At 36.4% G+C, this 18,774-nt stretch overlaps 1 non-coding gene across 1 annotated transcript; it reads right to left on the bottom strand.

Annotated features, from left to right (window-relative positions):
• Positions 1 to 18,012: 18,012 nt before the first annotated feature.
• TRNAF-GAA (transfer RNA phenylalanine (anticodon GAA)) lies at positions 18,013 to 18,089 on the bottom strand. The gene has a single exon. It is a non-coding gene; the product is annotated as a tRNA-Phe (tRNA).
• Positions 18,090 to 18,774: the final 685 nt, after the last annotated feature.

An 18,774-nucleotide genomic window follows, 5' to 3' on the forward strand; every position in this document is an offset into this window, starting at 1 on the left:
TCCTCTTTAATTTGTATTTTGTTTATATGAATTCTTTCTCTTTTCCTTGGTAAGTCTTGCCAAGGGTTTGTCAATTTTGTTGATCTTTTCAAAGAACCAGCTCCTTGTTCTATTAATTTTTTCTATAGTTTTTCTGTTCTCTATTTCATTTATTTCTGCTCTGATTTTTACTATATCCTTTCTTCAGCTGGTTTTGGGTTGTCTTTGTTCTTCTTTTTCTAGTTCCTTAAGGTGTGAAGTTAAGTGGTTCACTTGGGCTCTCTCTTGTTTGTTCATATAGACCTGAAGTGATATGAACTTCCCTCTTATCACTGCTTTTGCTGCATCCCATAGATTCTGATATGTCGTCTTGTCATTTTCATTTGTCTGTATATATCTTTTGATCTCTGCACTTATTTTTTCTTTGACCCATTCATTTTTTAAAAGTATGTTGTTTAGTTTCCACATTTTTGTGGGAATTTTTTCCTCCTTTTTGCAGTTGAATTCTAGTTTCAATGCTTTATGATCAGAAAATATGCTGGGTACAACTTCGATTTTTCTGAATTTTCTGATGTTGTTTTTGTGGCCCAAATATGGTCAATTCTTGAGAACGATTCATGTACACTGGAGAAAAATGTATACTCAGTCTCTTTGGGATGAAATGTCCTGTAGATGTCTACATATCCAGGTGCTCTAGTGTTTTGTTTAAGGCCACAATATCTTTGTTGATTCTCTGTTTGGATGACCGATCTAGAGCTGTCAGCGGTGTATTGAGGTCTCCACATATGACTGTATTTTTGTCAGTTTTTGTTTTAAGGTCAATAAGTAGCTATCTTATATATTTTGTTGCTCCTTGGTTTGGTGCATATATATTAAGAATTTTTATGTCTTCTTGATTCAGTGTCCCCTTAGCCATTATGAAATGGCCATTTTTGTCTCTGAGTACTTTTGCTGTCTTGTAGTCAGCATTAACAGATATAAGTATTGCTACGCCTGCTTTTTTTGGATGTTATTTGCTTGGAGTATTGTTTTCTAGCCTTTCACATTGAATTTGTTTTTATCCTTGTTACTTAGATGAGTTTCTTGTAGGCAGCATACAGTTGGATTTTCTTTTTTAATCCATTCTGCTACTATGTGCCTTTTTATTGGTGAGTTTAATTTGTTTACATTTAGTGTGATTATTGACACTTGTGAGTTCTCTATTGCCATTTTATATATTGCTTTCTGTTAGTTTTGTGTCTTGTTTGATCCTTCTCTTTCCTTTTTCTATCTCTTTTTTTTATTTGGTTGTATTCCATAGATCTTTCCTCTGTTGCTATCTTTTTTAAATCATGTGCTTCTGTGGTGGTTATTTCGATGGTGATTACCATTAAGTAATGAAAAGGGTTCCTACCCTGTTCATTGTAGTGCACTATTTTGTGAGTACTTTTGCACTCCATCGTCCTTTGCTACTGTTAATCTCCATCCTCTCCCCCCCTTTCTTTTTGTTGTTGTCACAGTTTAAATTTGGTTTTATTGTGTTCTTCTTGGAGCTTTTACTTGTGGCTCTGATTTTTTTTGTTCTTTGTATCTGATTGGAGAACCCCCTTTAGTAATTCCTGCAGTGGGGGTTTTCTGATGATAAATTCCCTCATCTTTTCTGTATCTGTAAATGTTTTTATTTCTCCTTCATATTTGAAGGATAGCTTTGATGGGTATAGTATTTGTGGCTGAAAGTTCCTCTCTTTCAGGCCTTTAAATGTTGGGGTCCACTTTCTTCTAGCTTGTAGAGTTTCTGTTGAGAAATCGGATGATAATCTAATGGGCCTTCCTTTATATGTTGTATTCTTCTTTTCCCTGGCTGCCTTGAGAATTTTTTCTTTGCTGTTGGTTTGTGCCAATTTCATTATGTGCCTTGGATTAGGTGTGTTGGGGTTAAGAAAACTCGGAGTTCTGTTTGCTTCTTGAATTTGAGGCTTTAGTTCTTTCCACAGGCTTGGGAAGTTCTCATCTATTATTTGTTTGAGTATGTTCTCGATTCCATTTTCTCTCTCTTCTCCCTCTGATATACCTATTATTCTTATGTTATTCTTTTTGATAGAGTCAGATAATTCCTGTAGGGCTATCTCATTTTTTTAATTTTTGAGTCTCTTTCTTCTTTTCTCTGTTGTGCCTCAAGTTGCTTGACTTCTATTTCACTAATCCTACCTTCTATCTGGCCTGTTCTATTAGCTAGGCTTGTTACCTCATTTTTCAGCTTGTGAATTGAGTTTTTCATCTCTGTTTGATTTGTTTTTATAGTTTCAATGTCTTTGGAAATATATTCTTTGGGTTCATTGAGTTGTTTTCTGAGCTCCCTTAATTGCCTTTCTGTGTTTTCTTGTATATCTCTGAGTATTTTTAGGATTTGTATTTTAAATTTTCTGTCGTTTAACTCCAAGGTTTCCAATAAGTTAAATTTTTTTCTTCATAGATTTCTCCTCATCTATCTGTGTTACCTCTCTTTCTTTTGTATCCATGAGATTTGATTTTCTCTTCCTTAATGGTATCTGAGGGTGGTTTTGTTGATTGTATTAATGAGATATAATAAAGAATAAAAAGTTAAAAAATAAAAAATCAAAAAGTGTTGTTTTTTTTAAATTAATAATTAAATAAAGAAAAATAAAATTAAATAAAAATTAAAAAAAGGAAATTATTCCCCCCTTCCTTTTTTTCTCTCCTCTCCTCTTTCCTCTTTCCTCTTTCTTGAGAAAATCTTGTGGTGAACTGTGAATTATATTGTACTAAATAGAACAAATAATGCTTGTAATGGAGGGCCTGAATTGGGCAGAAGTAATAAAGGGGCAAAAGAAAAAAAGAAAAAGAAAAAAAGGGGGGGTCTGGACCCACAAAAAGCAAATAAGAGAAAATTTGGGTCAAGAATAAAATGATTTGCTTTTAGGTGTTGGTTGACTAAGAGTTATGATGAGAGGAATAAGAGGAAAACAGGAAAATGGGGGGACAAATTAAAAAATTACTATTGTGTTTAGTGGAACAAGAACTAGATAAAATGGAGAGCCATGGATGGGAGCACTGCTAGTGAGTTAAAAAGGTGAAGTAAAAACCCCCAAAATGCCAGAAACATAAGTTTGTGTACCAGATAAGATAATTTTTTGTTATTGAGGTTTGAATGAGAGGAGATGTAAAGGAGAAAGGAAGAAACTAATATAGATGGTGAAAAGAAAGAGAGAGAGAGAAAAAAAAGAGGGAACCACTAAAAGAAGAAAAAAGAAAAAAGAAGAGAGAGAGAGAGAGAGTTAAAGGTTTTGGAGTGCAACCCTCATAGAGAGAAAGGAATAGGAAAGTAAAGATAATGGGAGATGTAACACTTATGGGTAGTGTAGTTCAAGGAGAGGAGAGAGTAAGACTGGCAGAGAGTTAAATGACCAAATTGGAGGAGGAAAAAAAAATCAAGAATGAAGATAAGAGAAACAAATAAACAAATATAATAAAATGGGATAGGTTATAAAGTCTGTGGATTATTCTTGATTTTGAGAGGTTATCTTCCTGCTTTTTCTTTTCTCTCCCTCTTCCTGGTCAGTGACTCTGTACCCTGGGTTCTGCCCCTTTGGCATGCTCAGGTAGAGGTTTGCAGTTAATAAGTCTCTATGGTGATGTCATGTATTGTGCTTTAGTCTCGTTGGCAGTTGAGGCTCATTAGCATTTATAGGCTCCGACAGTGAGAGAGTCCATGTTCCTGGAGCCTCTCTCCTAGTCTTTCCTTCCTCAATTAGTAGCCTGATAATCCAGCTATGGGGTTGGTATTTCCTCTGCCTGAATAGTAAGAGGCTCAAAGAGCTGGCAACTTTCCACTCTATTCCCACTCAGCACAGGGCTCTGGATAAGGCTCAGTCAGTCAGAGCTGCTAGCATAATCAGGCAGGGCTTCCACCCACTAAAAGACCTCTGGCTCTGCCACTCTGTCCGGTAACTTGGGCGGGCACCCACTCCCGGGGCACTTGGAGGAAACTCTCGCTCACTATCTGTGCGCAGACCAGGATATCAGGCTGGCAGTCTCACACTCTGAGTGAAACCCCCGTCCGCACGGAAAAGTTTCAGCATTGGAATTGGCTCTCGCTCCCTCCCTGTGCACGGCTTTTCCAGGGAGCTGGGGCGGCCCGAAGATTCTGCTTTTGGCCCACACAAAGGCCCCTGACTCTTCCCCTCTGTGGGATAACACAGGCATGCACTGCCGAGGCACTCAGAGGAATCTCTCGCTCACTATCTGCGCGCTCAGACCAGGATATCAGGCCGGCCGCCTCACCCTCTGAGTAAAACCCCCGCCCGCACAAAAAAGTTACAGTGTTGGAATTGGCTCTCGCTCCCTCCCCATGTGTGGCATTTTCAGGGCGTTGGCACGGCCCGAGATTCCACTTTCGGCCCACACAAAGGCCCCTGACTCTGCCCCTCTGTGGGATAACACGGGTTCCCATTCCTGAGGTGCTGGGAGGAATGTCTTGCTCACTATCAGCGTGCGCAGACCAGGATATCAGGCCGGCTGCCTCACACTCCGAGTGAAACCCCCGCCCGCACAGAAAAGTTCCAGCGTTGGAATTGGCTCTTGCTCCCTCCCCGTGTGTGGCTTTTTCAGGGCACTGGGGCGGCCCAGAGATTCCGCTTTCAGCCCACACAAAGGCCTCTGACTCTGCCTCTCTGTGGGATAACATGGGCGCCCACTCCCAGGGCTTTCAAAGGAATCTCTCGCCCACTATCTGCGCGCACTGACCAAGATATTGGGTAAAATGGCTGCCCCACTTGTCTTTCTTTGTCTGGGTTTGGCACAAGTGTTAGCTTGTATTGACTGGGTTGCCACAGGCAGTTTTTCCTTGGCTTGGATCTCCGTGCCACAGCCTGGTTCGGCCGTTTGTGCTGTGGCCTGGATCTATTCACCCCCTTTGTCCGCCTTAGTTTCTATATTCTCAGTTCCCAGTGAAAGCAGCCCTATTTAGGTTAGTGAGGAAGGCGGAGCATTTCTTACTCCTTATTTCCTTCGGGGTTTGATTATATATTTAGCCAGTTTTTCACTCAACCATACCTTCGGGTGTATTGCAAAACATCTGGAGGCTCCAAGGATAGGTTTTTCTGTTTCTGGTTGAAGATCTTGTTGAGTTTTGGGGGAGATTTATTGGTTGTGCTTCCTACCGTGCCATTACTCTGATGTCATCTCCTTGATTTACATTTCTAATAGCTAGTGAAGATAAGTATGTTTTAATAGAGTGTGTCCGTAAAGTCATGGTGCACTTTTGACCGGACACAGGAAAGCAACAAAAGACGATAGAAATGTGAAATCTGCACCAAATAAAAGGAAAACTTTCCCAGTTTCATAGCTATTCAGTGCAGTTTGATGTGGGCTCACGCACAGATTTTTTAGGGCTCCTTAGGTAGCTATCCCGTATATCCTCTACAGACTCGTCACTGACTGATGGCCTACCAGAATGGGGTTTCTCCACCAAACTGCCGGTTTCCTTCAACTGCTTATCTTATCGAGTATTGTTATTCCTATGTGTTGACACTTCATTAAAAACGTGCCGATATTCTCGTTGCACTTTGGTCACAGATTCAAATTTAGCAAGCCACAGAACACACTGAACTATCCTCTATACCGTCCACATCTCGACTGGCATGGCCATGGGCTGCACCGCTGTATACACGGTGTTACGTCATCATCTGCGCATATGCATATGCTGCCACATCATCCTACAGAAACTGGGAGGGTTTTCCTTTTATTTGGTGCATATTTCACATTTCTATCGAATTTTGTTGCTCTCCTGTGACCGGTCAAAAGTGCACCATGACTTTATGGACACACTGTATATGATGGCCGTTTTTATGTGTTCTTGGTAGAAATGTCTGTTCAGGTCCTCTCCCAATTTTTTAAATGAACTTTCATTAACTTTTTAAAATCCTGGAAAATGAAAACTGAAAGTGTTTTATAGGTGGCAATGTGACTCATTGCCATCCTAGTCTATAAATATTTTCAATCATTATGTCACCTTACTTTAGGGAACATGTATTCTTGATGACTAAATTCCCCTTAAAACTTTTTTTTTTGAATTTCCATAATATCACAGTCTTCAGTTTCTTACTATCTCATTTAGCCTCTCCTCTCATTTTTTAAAAATAAGCTATTTGTTCTGTCCCCCTATGTTCATATTTATTCATATATCAAACAAATATATTTTGATCATTTAATATATTTCAAGAACTGTATGTACTTGGTGAGTAAAGTGGTTATGGGCTCTGTCTTCATGGAGCTTACACCTTACTGAAGAAGAAAAACCAAAATCAAATAAACAAATAATAATTGTGATACAATAATAGAAATAATATATTTATAATGATGCAGAATAATAGCAAATATTTGTAGGGTGATTAAGGAACTATTTCTTTTAAGGAAGGGGTTAGTGAAACATATCTGAATGAGGCAGGTATGTGTTAATGGTGGTAGAAGGGCAGAGAGTATTCCATAAGAAGAAGTAGTCATTGCAAAGGTCCTGAGAGCTGGAATGTGGTGAAAAAAGGATAATGATGAAATGAAAATAAGTAGGAGCCTGATGATGCAAATTCAGTTTACTTTCTTGTGATCATAGTATTAATTCCACATTTTTGTTGATGGTTAACAAATTCATATAAACCCCATCCAGATTTTTAGAAACACAGCTAGTCAAGAAATAATATGAGAACTTATACAGTAGTCCTCCCTTATCTGGGTTTTACTGTCCATGATTTAAGTTATCATGATTAATCACAGTCTAAACATATCAACTGGAAAATTCTAGAATAAACAATAAATTTTAAGTTGTATGCTATTCTGAGCAGCATGATGAAATCTAGTACTGTCCCACTTTGTCCTACTTGAGACATGATTCATCCTTTTGTTCAGTTTATTCATGCTGTATACACTACTTGCCCATAAGTAACTTAGTTACCATCTCAGTTATTAGATCAACTGTCATGGTATTGCAGTGTTTATGTTCATGTAATCTTTATTTTACTTAATAATATCACAACCACAAAACTTTTATTATACTTTATTATTAGTTATTGTTAATCTCTTACTGATCTTAATTTAGAAACTAAACTTAATCAAGAGGATGTATGTATAAGATAAACATGGCATATATAGGTTTCAGTTCACCTGAGTTTTCAGGCATCTTTTGAGAGATCTTTGAACGTGTCTCACATGGATAGTGTGGAACCACTCTACTTGCTATTTAAAGCTTTGAGTCTGGGAAAGTCACAAAATAATTAAAGACTAAGTGTAGAAAGAGGAGAACCTTGGGATTCTTTAAAATTATATTATATATAGGTGTCAAGGGTAGCAGAGAAATAGATATGGAGTAATGAGTTCAGGAAAACAAGATTTTGGAAGAAAAAAGAAATATGTTTGCATTTTCATATGATGATGTATTAGAAATGCTGATGACCTAGAAATAGATGGCATATTACTAGAGAGATATTCGAAATGAAAATATGTAGTGTATAAGTAGAGAAAAAAGACCATGAACAGTTCATTTAATATATATATAAAGCATTTTAAAATGACAGTTACTAAAAATATCAGCTTATATTGTAAAGCTGATTATATTATATAAATTATATTATATTATATTATAAATTTATATATTTATTTACTTTCAAGACTAAGATTGAATGGGGCAACAGTCTTCATTTTGAGAGAGACACATGAGAGAATAAGAAAGGAATAGACAGAAAACATATACAGTCCTTTTATTTTCATATATGTCCAGATGTACATATGACAAGAATAGTCTAAGAAATAGCTCTAAGACTGTCATGCATACCAGATCTATAAACTGTTAGAGTGACATTAAAGACACTTGTTATAAAAGTAATTTCAAATTGCTAGCTGCAAACTTGCTTCTTTACGTATGCCAGACTTGCTACTATAACAATAGATTACTGAGAGGTTGAAGTGTAATATTTTTCTTTACACTTAGATAAAATCTTTATCTCTAGTGATTGTGAACCAACTAGAAAATTATGAAATATCCCTGAAGTCCATAAGTATTTAATTGTGTCTAAGAATAAGTCTGGTATATTCTTTTCTTTCTCTTTTTTCCCCTAGTATTCTGAAACTGGGGCATGCTGTGAACTTTGGTTTCCCAATATCTTTATATTAACTTCATTTTATTAAAATTCTAAAAGTATTTCTTGAATATTTAGATATTTTTTGTTTACCTGAAAACAAACAAAAAAAGCAGAGCATTTCATACACTTAGTCATAACATCAGCAACAGTATTAATTTGTTTTATAATTCAGAAGGATAATTTTTTTCTTAATCATAAAATAAAAAGCATTTGATCATATCATGTGTTTCAAGCTGTGGAGATATTAATAAAAGGGATTATTTCTAATCTTATTGATTTCATATACAATTGAGATGATAAAATACTTTTGTATAAAATTATAAAAACACAAGTCATTAAATCAGTTTGTTTTGCCCTATCTAGATAAAATTAAACTGTAAGTAAAGTCATAAATGCATCTACATTTTTCAAACCTTATTGAAGTACATTGGCAAGTTACAATAACAACCAATATTTGAAGATAAAGCATATTTGTAACAATTATAATATAAAAATTAAAAAATGAAGCAAAAATAAAAGGAATTAAGTTGATATTGATCAACCATGAGCAAACATTAACTAACTATAAACATGTAATTACAACATATGAATTTTAAAAATTAAGAGCCAAACGTATTCTACCTTTTTTATATAAATTTGAAGAAAACATTTTATAATATATATTCAGAAATATATTAGTAATGTAAGTTAAGTTTTTTAAAAATGTTCAAGGTGTTATGACTTGACCAAGAATTGGAAAATTTAAGTTTTGTGGTAGACAATCTCAGTGACAATGGCTAAATCACCTAGCCTTTCTAAATTTTTTTCTATTAAAAATAGTGATAACACATAGATTTGGGTTGACAAACTTTCTGTGCTATTACAAAAATCGTAGAGAAGACTTTGTAAATTTTCTAAACTTTGTAGCACAGATGTAATATTCACTTAGCTATTATTAGTTTTCTCTTTTTCTTATTCTCACGGAAGATTTTATTTTCTTAATTATAGTAACTAACCTATATTTGGCATTTAATGTGTATCAGGATCTTTGAGAGTTTCATATGTATTATTTTCAGCAATACTATTTAGTTATCTATTATTACCCTAATGTGTTTTACTGTTATTTGTATTTTACATTACGAGGAAACTGCTGCATAATGCAGTTAAGAAATTTTTCAAGATTTCATAGGTAGTATATTTCATAGGCAGAATATGATCCCAGCCTCGTTGGCTCTAAAACTTGAACACAATTATTAAGCCATGGTGCCTCTCAGGATTTTGCATCAGTAGTATCTAATTTTTATTAAATTAAATATAAACTAATTCTTATAACATATAAGTTAAAGTTCTTCAAAATATTTGTAGAGTAAAACCTTTTTTTGAAAAATTTGTTGTCTAAAATCTGGGTGTGTCTTATACAGTGGTTGTAGTTTTTTTTACCTGTATTTCCATTTTTTTTGTGATTGTTTTTGCACTCATTTTTTATACTTGTTACTAGCATATTATAGTAGGTACATTTTGCCACTTTCTGCCTAGAAATGGCTCAGAAAATATTTTCATACAATACTGAATTTAAGTTAAACGTGATCCAGTTTGCAAAAGTGAATGGAAATCGTGCTGCTGAATATAAGTTTGTTTCTCCTCAAATTAAGAAATCAATCTGAGACTGGCTACAAGAAGAAGAAACCCTACTGTAAATGCCAAAGTAGAAGAAGGTCATGAGAGGCAAGGTAGCAAAATGGCCTGATTTAGATAGAGAATTGAAGATATGATTGAAGAGCAAAGGGCAATAGGAAATCCTGTGTCCACAAAGATAGTTCAGCATGATGCAAGAAGAATTGCTCATAAAAAATACGTTACTGATTTCAAAAGGGGACACAATTGGTGCTTCAGATTCATGAAATAGAATGAAGTAAGCATGTGTACATGCAACAAACTTGCCCAAAAGATGCCTGAAAGCTATGAGCAGAAGGTCCTTGAATTTCATCATTTTGTCATTTAATATCAAAAGACACATCAGTTTGAATTGGGACAGATTGAAAATATGGATAAAGTTTTCCTTCATTTGATGTCCCAAGTAATAGAGCTGTTGATAAGAAGGGGGTGAAAACTATAACTATGAAGACAAGTGGACATGAAAAGAGTCACTATACAGTTGTTCTAGCTTGTTGTGCCAAAGAAACCAAACTGCCTCCTATGCTGATTTTCAAATGAAAAACAATGCCAAAAGAAGACATTCCTCAAGGAGTGATTGTCCAAATTCATGACAAGGGTTGGATGAAGCAGGATAAAAATCTGGTTTGAGAAAGTCTGAAAAGGAGAACAGGTGTGCTTTTATGCTAACCTGCCCTATTGGTTCTTGGTCAGTTCAGGGCACACATAACAACAACAACAAAAAAAAAACACAAAGAAGATTGCTGTAGAGCAAAAAACAAAACTTGCCATCATACTTGGAGGCTTGATATCCTAGCTCCAACCGCTTGATGTCAGCATTAACAAACCCGTCAAAGCTGCCATGAGAGACAAATGGAACTAATGAATGAAGTCTTCTGGGGACAATCTGACACCAGCAGGAAGAGAGAAAAAACTAACTACAGGAGAAATATGTACCTGGGTGAAAAGATCCTGGTATAATATTAAGATTGAAATTGTTGTCAAGTCATTTAAGAAGTGTGGCATTTCAAATGCTATAGATGGAACTGAGGACAAGGCAATATATGAAGACAGTGATTCATCATTAGACACATGAGGACAAGCTAACAGATGGGTGTTTTGACAGTGATGAGGAGTTGTTTAAATTTTAAGATGAATAAAAACTTGAGCTCAATAACTTTATGTAATACTTTTTTTTTTCAAATTTTGGGCCCCAAAATTGAGGTGCATCTTGTACATGGGGAAATATGGTAATTTAAATTATTTTACATAAATTTTTTCAAATAAAAAAGGGACAAAGTGTTTTTTCAATATTTGACAACCTAGTAAGATAAATAATGACAGCTAACTAATGATCACTGGCTCAACTTATCTTATTCTGGAGGTGACATGTTTATGGCCTACATATATTTTTGCTAATACAAATATATTCAACACTAATAATCATAGATTATTTGTTGCTTGTTTCTTATTTTGTTGAACTACAACCAAAATGTATACAATCAACTTTGTTTACCTAAAATGGATATTGTGAAAAGGAAACTGATTTAGATTCAAGTTTCTTTTTCTCAGTTCATTTAGATATATAGATATATAAATATAAAGGTCTACCAAAAAGTTCTGTCCATTTCTATCACAACAAGTTTTGACGCTTAAGCATGTTTATTTTTTTTATTTATTTATTTTTTTCATTTTTCTGAAGATGGAAACGGGGAGAGACAGTCAGACAGACTCCCGCATGCACCCGACCAGGATCCACCCGGCACGCCCACCAGGGGCTACGCTCTGCCCACCAGGGGGCGATGCTCTGCCCATCCTGGGCGTCGCCATATTGCGACCAGAGCCACTCTAGCGCCTGAGGCAGAGGCCACAGAGCTATCCCCAGCGCCCGGGCCATCTTTGCTCCAATGGAGCCTTGGCTGCGGGAGGGGAAGAGAGAGACAGAGAAGAAAGCGCGGCGGAGGGGTGGAGAAGCAAATGGGCGCTTCTCCTGTGTGCCCTGGCCGGGAATCGAACCCGGGTCCTCCGCACGCTAGGCCGATGCTCTACCGCTGAGCCAACCGGCCAGGGCCCTAAGCATGTTTATTTGGCGCATGTGTGCCTCTCTATTTTTATCACTTAATGTATACATACTGACATAGCAAATTAACTAAAACAAAGTTGATTCATGTTAATCTTTTGTGTGAAGCGATAGTGTACCCATGGCTACTGATAAAGTTCATTTACTCCACTGTAATTTTTACAAATTTCAACAAGGAAGAAATGCTACAGAAACATGTAGAAATTTATTGAAGTGTTTGGTGAAGGTACAGTTTCTGATAGGACATACAGAAGATGGTTTGAAAATTTCAAAACAGGGGTGACTTCAACTTTTCTGATAAGCCACGTTCTGGGAGACCATCTTTGATTGATGATGATGTTGTTAAGACCATGTTGGAGCAAGATCCTTTTCTGACAACATCGGAGATCACAGAAAGGCTTAATTCAGCTCAGCAAACCATTTCGGACCATATTCGGAAGATAGGATTGGTGTAGAAATATATTATTTAATAAAGTTTATTGATGGTAAGAAAAATTTGTATTTTGTTTTATTCCAAAAATGGACAGAACTTTCTGGTAGACCTTTTATTATAATTTATATATGTTATATATTTCTTGATTTATACACACATATACAATGATAAATTACAAGTGTCATTCCATGCATATTTGCTTTCCAAAGACACTTTTTTCTTCTGTCATTACAATTAATTTGATCTTTCCTGTTCTTAAACTGCATTACAAGCCATAACCCACATTAGAATTAAATATACCTACTTTCCACTTTTTAGTCATGCTCTTACATGAGTATTATGTAGGTAGATATTTTTTAATACCTTTAAACATACACAGGTATAAGCATATTCATATAGATATGTATTAATGTAGAATTTTATCGATCGCTAGCTGTACCTGGCCACAAGTTGCTGTGGCTCAGTCTGGTTAAATGAAAAAGAAAGAAAAAAGGTGTTTAATTTCACAATGCTTGTGGGCATACATATTTTTTGTTGTTCTATTGTCTGGGCGGATATAGAGATTGTCTGGTTTGCCAAGTCTAGAACACGCAACATATAATTGTCCATGTGAGAAGCAATCAAATGTAGATCTAAAGCGCACAATTCTAAAGACTGTCCCTGAGCTTTGTTGATGGTGAATGCAAATGCCAATCGAATTGGGAATTGTAATATCTTAAATTGAAATGGCATATCCATTGGAATCATAGGAATGCAAGGAATGAAGACATCCTCACTTTTGAAAGGTCCTGTCAAGATTGTTCCTTCCACGACATTGCTCATTAATTTTTTACAGCGCACAGACCCAAACACTTCATGTTTTACCATGAAATCCAACAGCGATTTCAGTTTCTGCCTGAAAACACATGCTGTGATGTCATGCCTATCCACTGTCAATTGGCCAGGAAGTAAGAGCTGTTGTTTATTGTCCCAAGCTGGATTGCATGTGAATATAATGAATAAGTCTGGATGCTTTTAATGACAAACATATGCAATTGCATCTTGAGCATACTCATGCATATGACGTGAACTATCTGTATATGCAGATGGCAAAATCATTAGTCTTCCAATGTCTTCCAATGTTAGTTGTATAGGCAGTTGTGGACCCTCAAAACCCTCAGCGAGATCTTCTGAGCATGGCTTTTAAGGTCTGTAAGGACCAAGAGGATAAAAAAAGGCAGACAAAGCCCAAAAGAGATCAGGAAAAATACCAGTTCTTGACATACACCATTAAAGTCTCCAATGCCCCAAAGGGGACTCATAGGACTCAACAGGACCCTGCTTCAAGAGTGGAAAGGAAGGTCATTGAGCTAAAGCCTGCCAGGCTTCTCTACCCAACCAGGGCCATACCTTTGCTGTGGAAAAAAGGTTACACTGGAAGGTAAGCTGCCCCCTCACTCCTCTAAGGGAGGGTTCAGTCTCTTCCAGCCCTGCTCCAGCTACCTGTGACCTGACCTTGCCCACCCTATTGGGACTTGCCACTGAAGATTCAAAGGTGCCCAGGGCCATCAGCCCCATCTCATGTCACTGTGGAAAAGCCTGGGTATTTTTTCCAAGTAGCAGGTAAACTGATCTTGTTTCTTGTGGACACGAGGGCCACTTACTATACCTTGCCTCAATATTGGGATTTTTATTCATCCCTCAAAGATCTCAGTTGTGGGTGTTGATAGTCTTTCATTTCTGCTGCTTTGTTTAATATATAGTGTTTCCTTTATTCCTCCTGCCTTAATGTCCCATGCCTATTTTAGGTTGGGACCTGCTCCTAATTTAGACGAATTTACCTCTGTCACCCAGCATAGTTTATCACAAGGTTCTCTTCACCATGCTACAGTTGCAGAGCTCCAGGGAAAAGCACCCTGGGTTCATCACTCCAGTTTAAAGAAAACGGAAGCTCCATTACATACGTGCTGCAGAGGGCTTTACCAGTCTATCTCAATTATTATCAGCTAGAAGTAGTAGTCATTTGGACTTGGACTCTAGCTGCAAAGTGTGGAAATGTGACCACAACTCCACAAGTTCTTGTAGACTTTCCCTGAATGTGTGTGACTCCTCTTCCTTGGAACAGTTCTCAGACTGAAGGGGGGTTGGGTTACATTTATAAATAATATGAAGCGATGATGGTGTCAACATGGACTTGGTGAAATTACATTAACATGTTAAAGACATTTAAGACTGTAAGAATTTTATTATAGATCCTGTTGTATTAGTTAAGACTTTACTTGATAATCTAATCACTTAATTGTATTAGGACACTTGTTATAGTATCTGTTAGCATTGGCTATTTCAATTTTGTTGTTTATTTTATATTTTTCCAGTCTGCCTCCAAATCGGAACATGGAAATTCAGACGAGTATGAATCACAGCACACAAATTGAAGTTTTTAAAAAAAAAATAAAAATGAAAGGGGGATATGTTGGGGACCGAATAAATAAACAGGGTATTTTTGCAATCTGGACAGAGGTGCTGGGCCCAAACCCCACCTCATTTGCCTAGTTAACAAAGAGCTACACCTTATTCTCATTTGTCTCACCCATGTTCTCAGGAGGAGGCTGGAAGCTAGTTTCCTATTAGCATAAAGTAGATTTGGAAGGTACGGTGGGGGCTGTCTTTGAGTTGCCTTGGAAACTTAATTGAATTACTGATGGACTACATTTTTCTATGAATAAAAGTGGATGTGTTTCTGGGAGCAGGCACATTATGACTAAGGAATAATAAAGATTGTTTGCCATGGGGTCCTCCTGAACCCGTGTGTGTGTGTGTGTGTGTGTGTGTGTGTATCTTTAAGTCCTTATCATTTATTTCAATTTCATACCTTTTCCCATTCAAAGACCCTGTAATAGACTCATTGTGGCTGGAAGCATGAGTACTATTTCCTGATGTTAGATAGGAAATGCTTTGATTTGGCAGTATATCCAGCAAGCAAAGTTTTTAATGGCTCTGGCGGTTCTCCAAGTTGAGGCAGTTTAATTTTTCTGGTGGCACAACACATTCTTTTCATTTCTCCATTATATTTCAGAACCTTGCAATAAGGACACACTTCAGTCATAGTGCCAATGAGAACATGCTGGCTCAAACTATAATCATCAGCTGGGTTATACCAGAATGCAAGGCAATTGTAATCGCGTGATTGCTGAGCATGGAGTCGTGTTTGACACTGATCTGCTGTTTCTCATTGACGTCTTTCAGCCACTCTCAGCCTATTGCATTCATTCCATTGAGAACGAAGCAGATCTGAAGCTGCAGAATGTGATCGCCATGCTCACAACCATGCATCCTCAAGTCTGGCTGCACGTAAATGGACTGTAAATCGGAAACATTGAAATGGAATTGTAAAATATTTAGTATAGCGTGAGTTGCTTTTATGTCCAACAGATGGCACTGTTTTTCAAAATAAAGCATATTTTTACCTGTCACAGGTGTGACATCTATGTCTATATAATAGTAGGTATATAAAAAAGAGTGCATATTGGAATGCAACGTTGTTTCAAAATTTCAAAGCAATTGGTGAAGAACTTTTGGAGATTTAGGATTTTGCGCAAACATTTACATTTTTATTTATATAAATTAATTGTCCTTTATAAATGGAATGTTATAATGATACTAAATAATTTTATCTTATTTAATTTTTATTGTTTTAAAAGAAAGAGACTGAGAGGCATCAGGTTGTTGTTTCATTTAGTTGTCCCACTTAGTTGTGCACTTTTTGGTTGGTTCTCATATATGCCCTGATTGTGGATGGAACCTGTGACCTCAGCATGCTGGCACTACACTCTCTGAGTCACCCAGACAGGGCCTTATCTTACATTTTCACCATAATAATACATCATGTAAATCCTTTAAAGTCAACTGATATATTTTGTACTGATTCTTTTCAATGATTACATAATATCTCATTGAGTAAATGTACGATATTTTTTCAATCATCTCTCTATCAATGGATTCACTAGGATCCCACAGTAAGTGTTGCAATGAACATATTATACTTATGTCCTTAGTTATTTGTATTATTTAGTTATTTTTAAACGAAAGTACAGTAAACAAAATATAATATTAGTTAAAGTTGTACAACATAGTATTTTGATCTTTATATAGCTTAGTGATGTCTAGTGACCATCTGTCAATATGTCAGTATACGGTTTTTGTTATGATTGAGTATAATATATAATTCTTACATATATTCTTCATCCTTTTCACCCATCTCCCTACCATCTTCCTCTCTGGCAACCATCAGCTGGTTCTCTGCATTTATGAGTCTGTTCCTATTTTGTCTTTTTTGTTTTGTTTTATAGATTTCCATATAATTGAAATTATACAGTATTTGTCTTTGTTTGACTTATTTCACTTAGCATAATTCCCTCTGGGTTCATTTATGCTGTTGCTAATGACAAGATTTTATTCTTTTTTATGGTTGAGAAATATTTTATTATATATATATATATATATATATATATATATATATATATATATATATATATATATATATACCACATCTTCTTTATCCATTCACTTATTGATGGACACTTAGAATGTTTTCACATTTTAGCTTTTCTAAATAATAATTCAATAAACATATCTTTCTGAATTAGTGTTTTAGTTTTTTTTCAAATACCCAGAAGTAGAATCACTAGGTAATATGGTATTTTTTTTTAATTAATAGAGAAACTTCCACACTGTTTTCCATAGTGGCTGCACCAATTTACATTCTCACCAACAGTGTTAAATAAAGGGTTCCAATTCCCCACATTCTCACCAGCACTTATTTGTTATCTTTTTGATAAAAATCATTTTGAGAGGTGTGATGTGCTATTATATATATTACAGAAAGAGCTTAGTTTCCTTTTATTAAATTTATTGGGATGACATTGGTTAAATTGATTATATAAGTTTCGAGTGTACATTTTTATGGTACATGATCTATGTATTGCATTGTTTTTCCATGACTCAAAGTCAAATCATCTTCAATTGCATACATTTGACCCTCCTTACCTTTTACTACCCTCCATTTCCTCTGTTAACTAACATATTGTCATTTATATCTATGACTTTTATTTGCTTGTTTTTCTTGGTTATTTTTTTTGCTGTCAGTCTTATATCACACATATGAGTAAAATCATATGGTTCTTAACTTTTTCTGTCTGATTTATTTTACTTAGCATCTATTTTTAAGTTCTATACATGTGGGTACAAATGGCAATATTTCATCTTGTCTTATAGTTGAGTAGTATCCCATTATATATATGTACCACATCTTCCTTATCCAGTCCTCCATTGACAGACACTTTGTCTCCATGTCTTTGACACTATGAATAATGCTACAATGAACATAGGGGTGCATAAGTCCGCTAATAAATATTTTCAAATTTTTCAAGTAGATACCCAGAAGAGGGTTGACTGAATCATATGATAACTTTATTCTTAATTTTTTTTTTTGTATTTTTCTGAAGCTGGAAACGGGGAGAGACAGTCAGATAGACTCCCGCATGCACCCGACCGGACCGGGATCCACCCGGCACGCCCACCAGGGGGTGATGCTCTGCCCCTCTGGGGCATCGCTCTGCCGCGACCAGAGCCACTCTAGTGCCTGGGGCAGAGGCCAAGGAGCCATCCCCACTGCCCGGGCCATCTTTGCTCCAATGGAGTGTCGATGCGGGAGGGGAAGAGAGAGACAGAGAGGAAGGAGAGGGGGAGGGGTGGAGAAGCAGATGGGCGCTTCTCCTGTGTGCCCTGGCCGGGAGTCGAACCCGGGACCCCTTGCACTTCAGGCTGACGCTCTACCACTGAGCCAACTGGCCAGGGCTATTCTTAATTTTTTAAGGAATCTCTAGACTGTTTTCCACACTGGTTGTGCCAGAATACATTCCCACCAGCAATAAAGAAAAGTTTATTTTTCTTTACAATCTCTTTTAACATTTGCTACTTCTTGTTGATAATAGCCATTCTAACAGGAGTCAGGTGGTATTCTTTTATATATCTGTGGCTATTTTACATCATCTTGGGAGAAATATCTATTCAGGTTCTCTGCCTACTTTTCTTTGTTTGGTGTTATATGAGTTTAAGTTGTAGGAGTCCTTTATATGTTTTGGATATTAACCACTTCTTGGAGATGTTGTTTTCAAATATCTTTTCCCATTTGGTTGGTTACCTTTTTATTTTGTTAGCGGGTTCTTTTGCTATGCAGAGGATTGTAGTTTGATATAGTTCTATTCATTTATTTTTGTCTTTACTTCTCTTGCCTTTGGTTTCAAATTCTGAAATCTCCACAAGACCAGGTCCATAAATTTAGTACCTGTTTTCTAATATGTGGGGAAAAACAAGAGGCTAGTTATTTGTATTTTTCAAAATTCTTTGTGGTAGATTCCCAGGTGTGAGATTGCTGGGAAGGCAAGTTTTGTCTGTCTTATTTTTAAATGGTGTTGATAGATTGCTTTCCAAAAATGCACAACGATTTACCTATCCATCAACAATATGTGAAAGTTCATTTT

This window comes from Saccopteryx leptura, chromosome 4, assembly GCF_036850995.1.
Source record: "Saccopteryx leptura isolate mSacLep1 chromosome 4, mSacLep1_pri_phased_curated, whole genome shotgun sequence".
NCBI classification, from domain to species: Eukaryota; Metazoa; Chordata; class Mammalia; order Chiroptera; family Emballonuridae; genus Saccopteryx; species Saccopteryx leptura.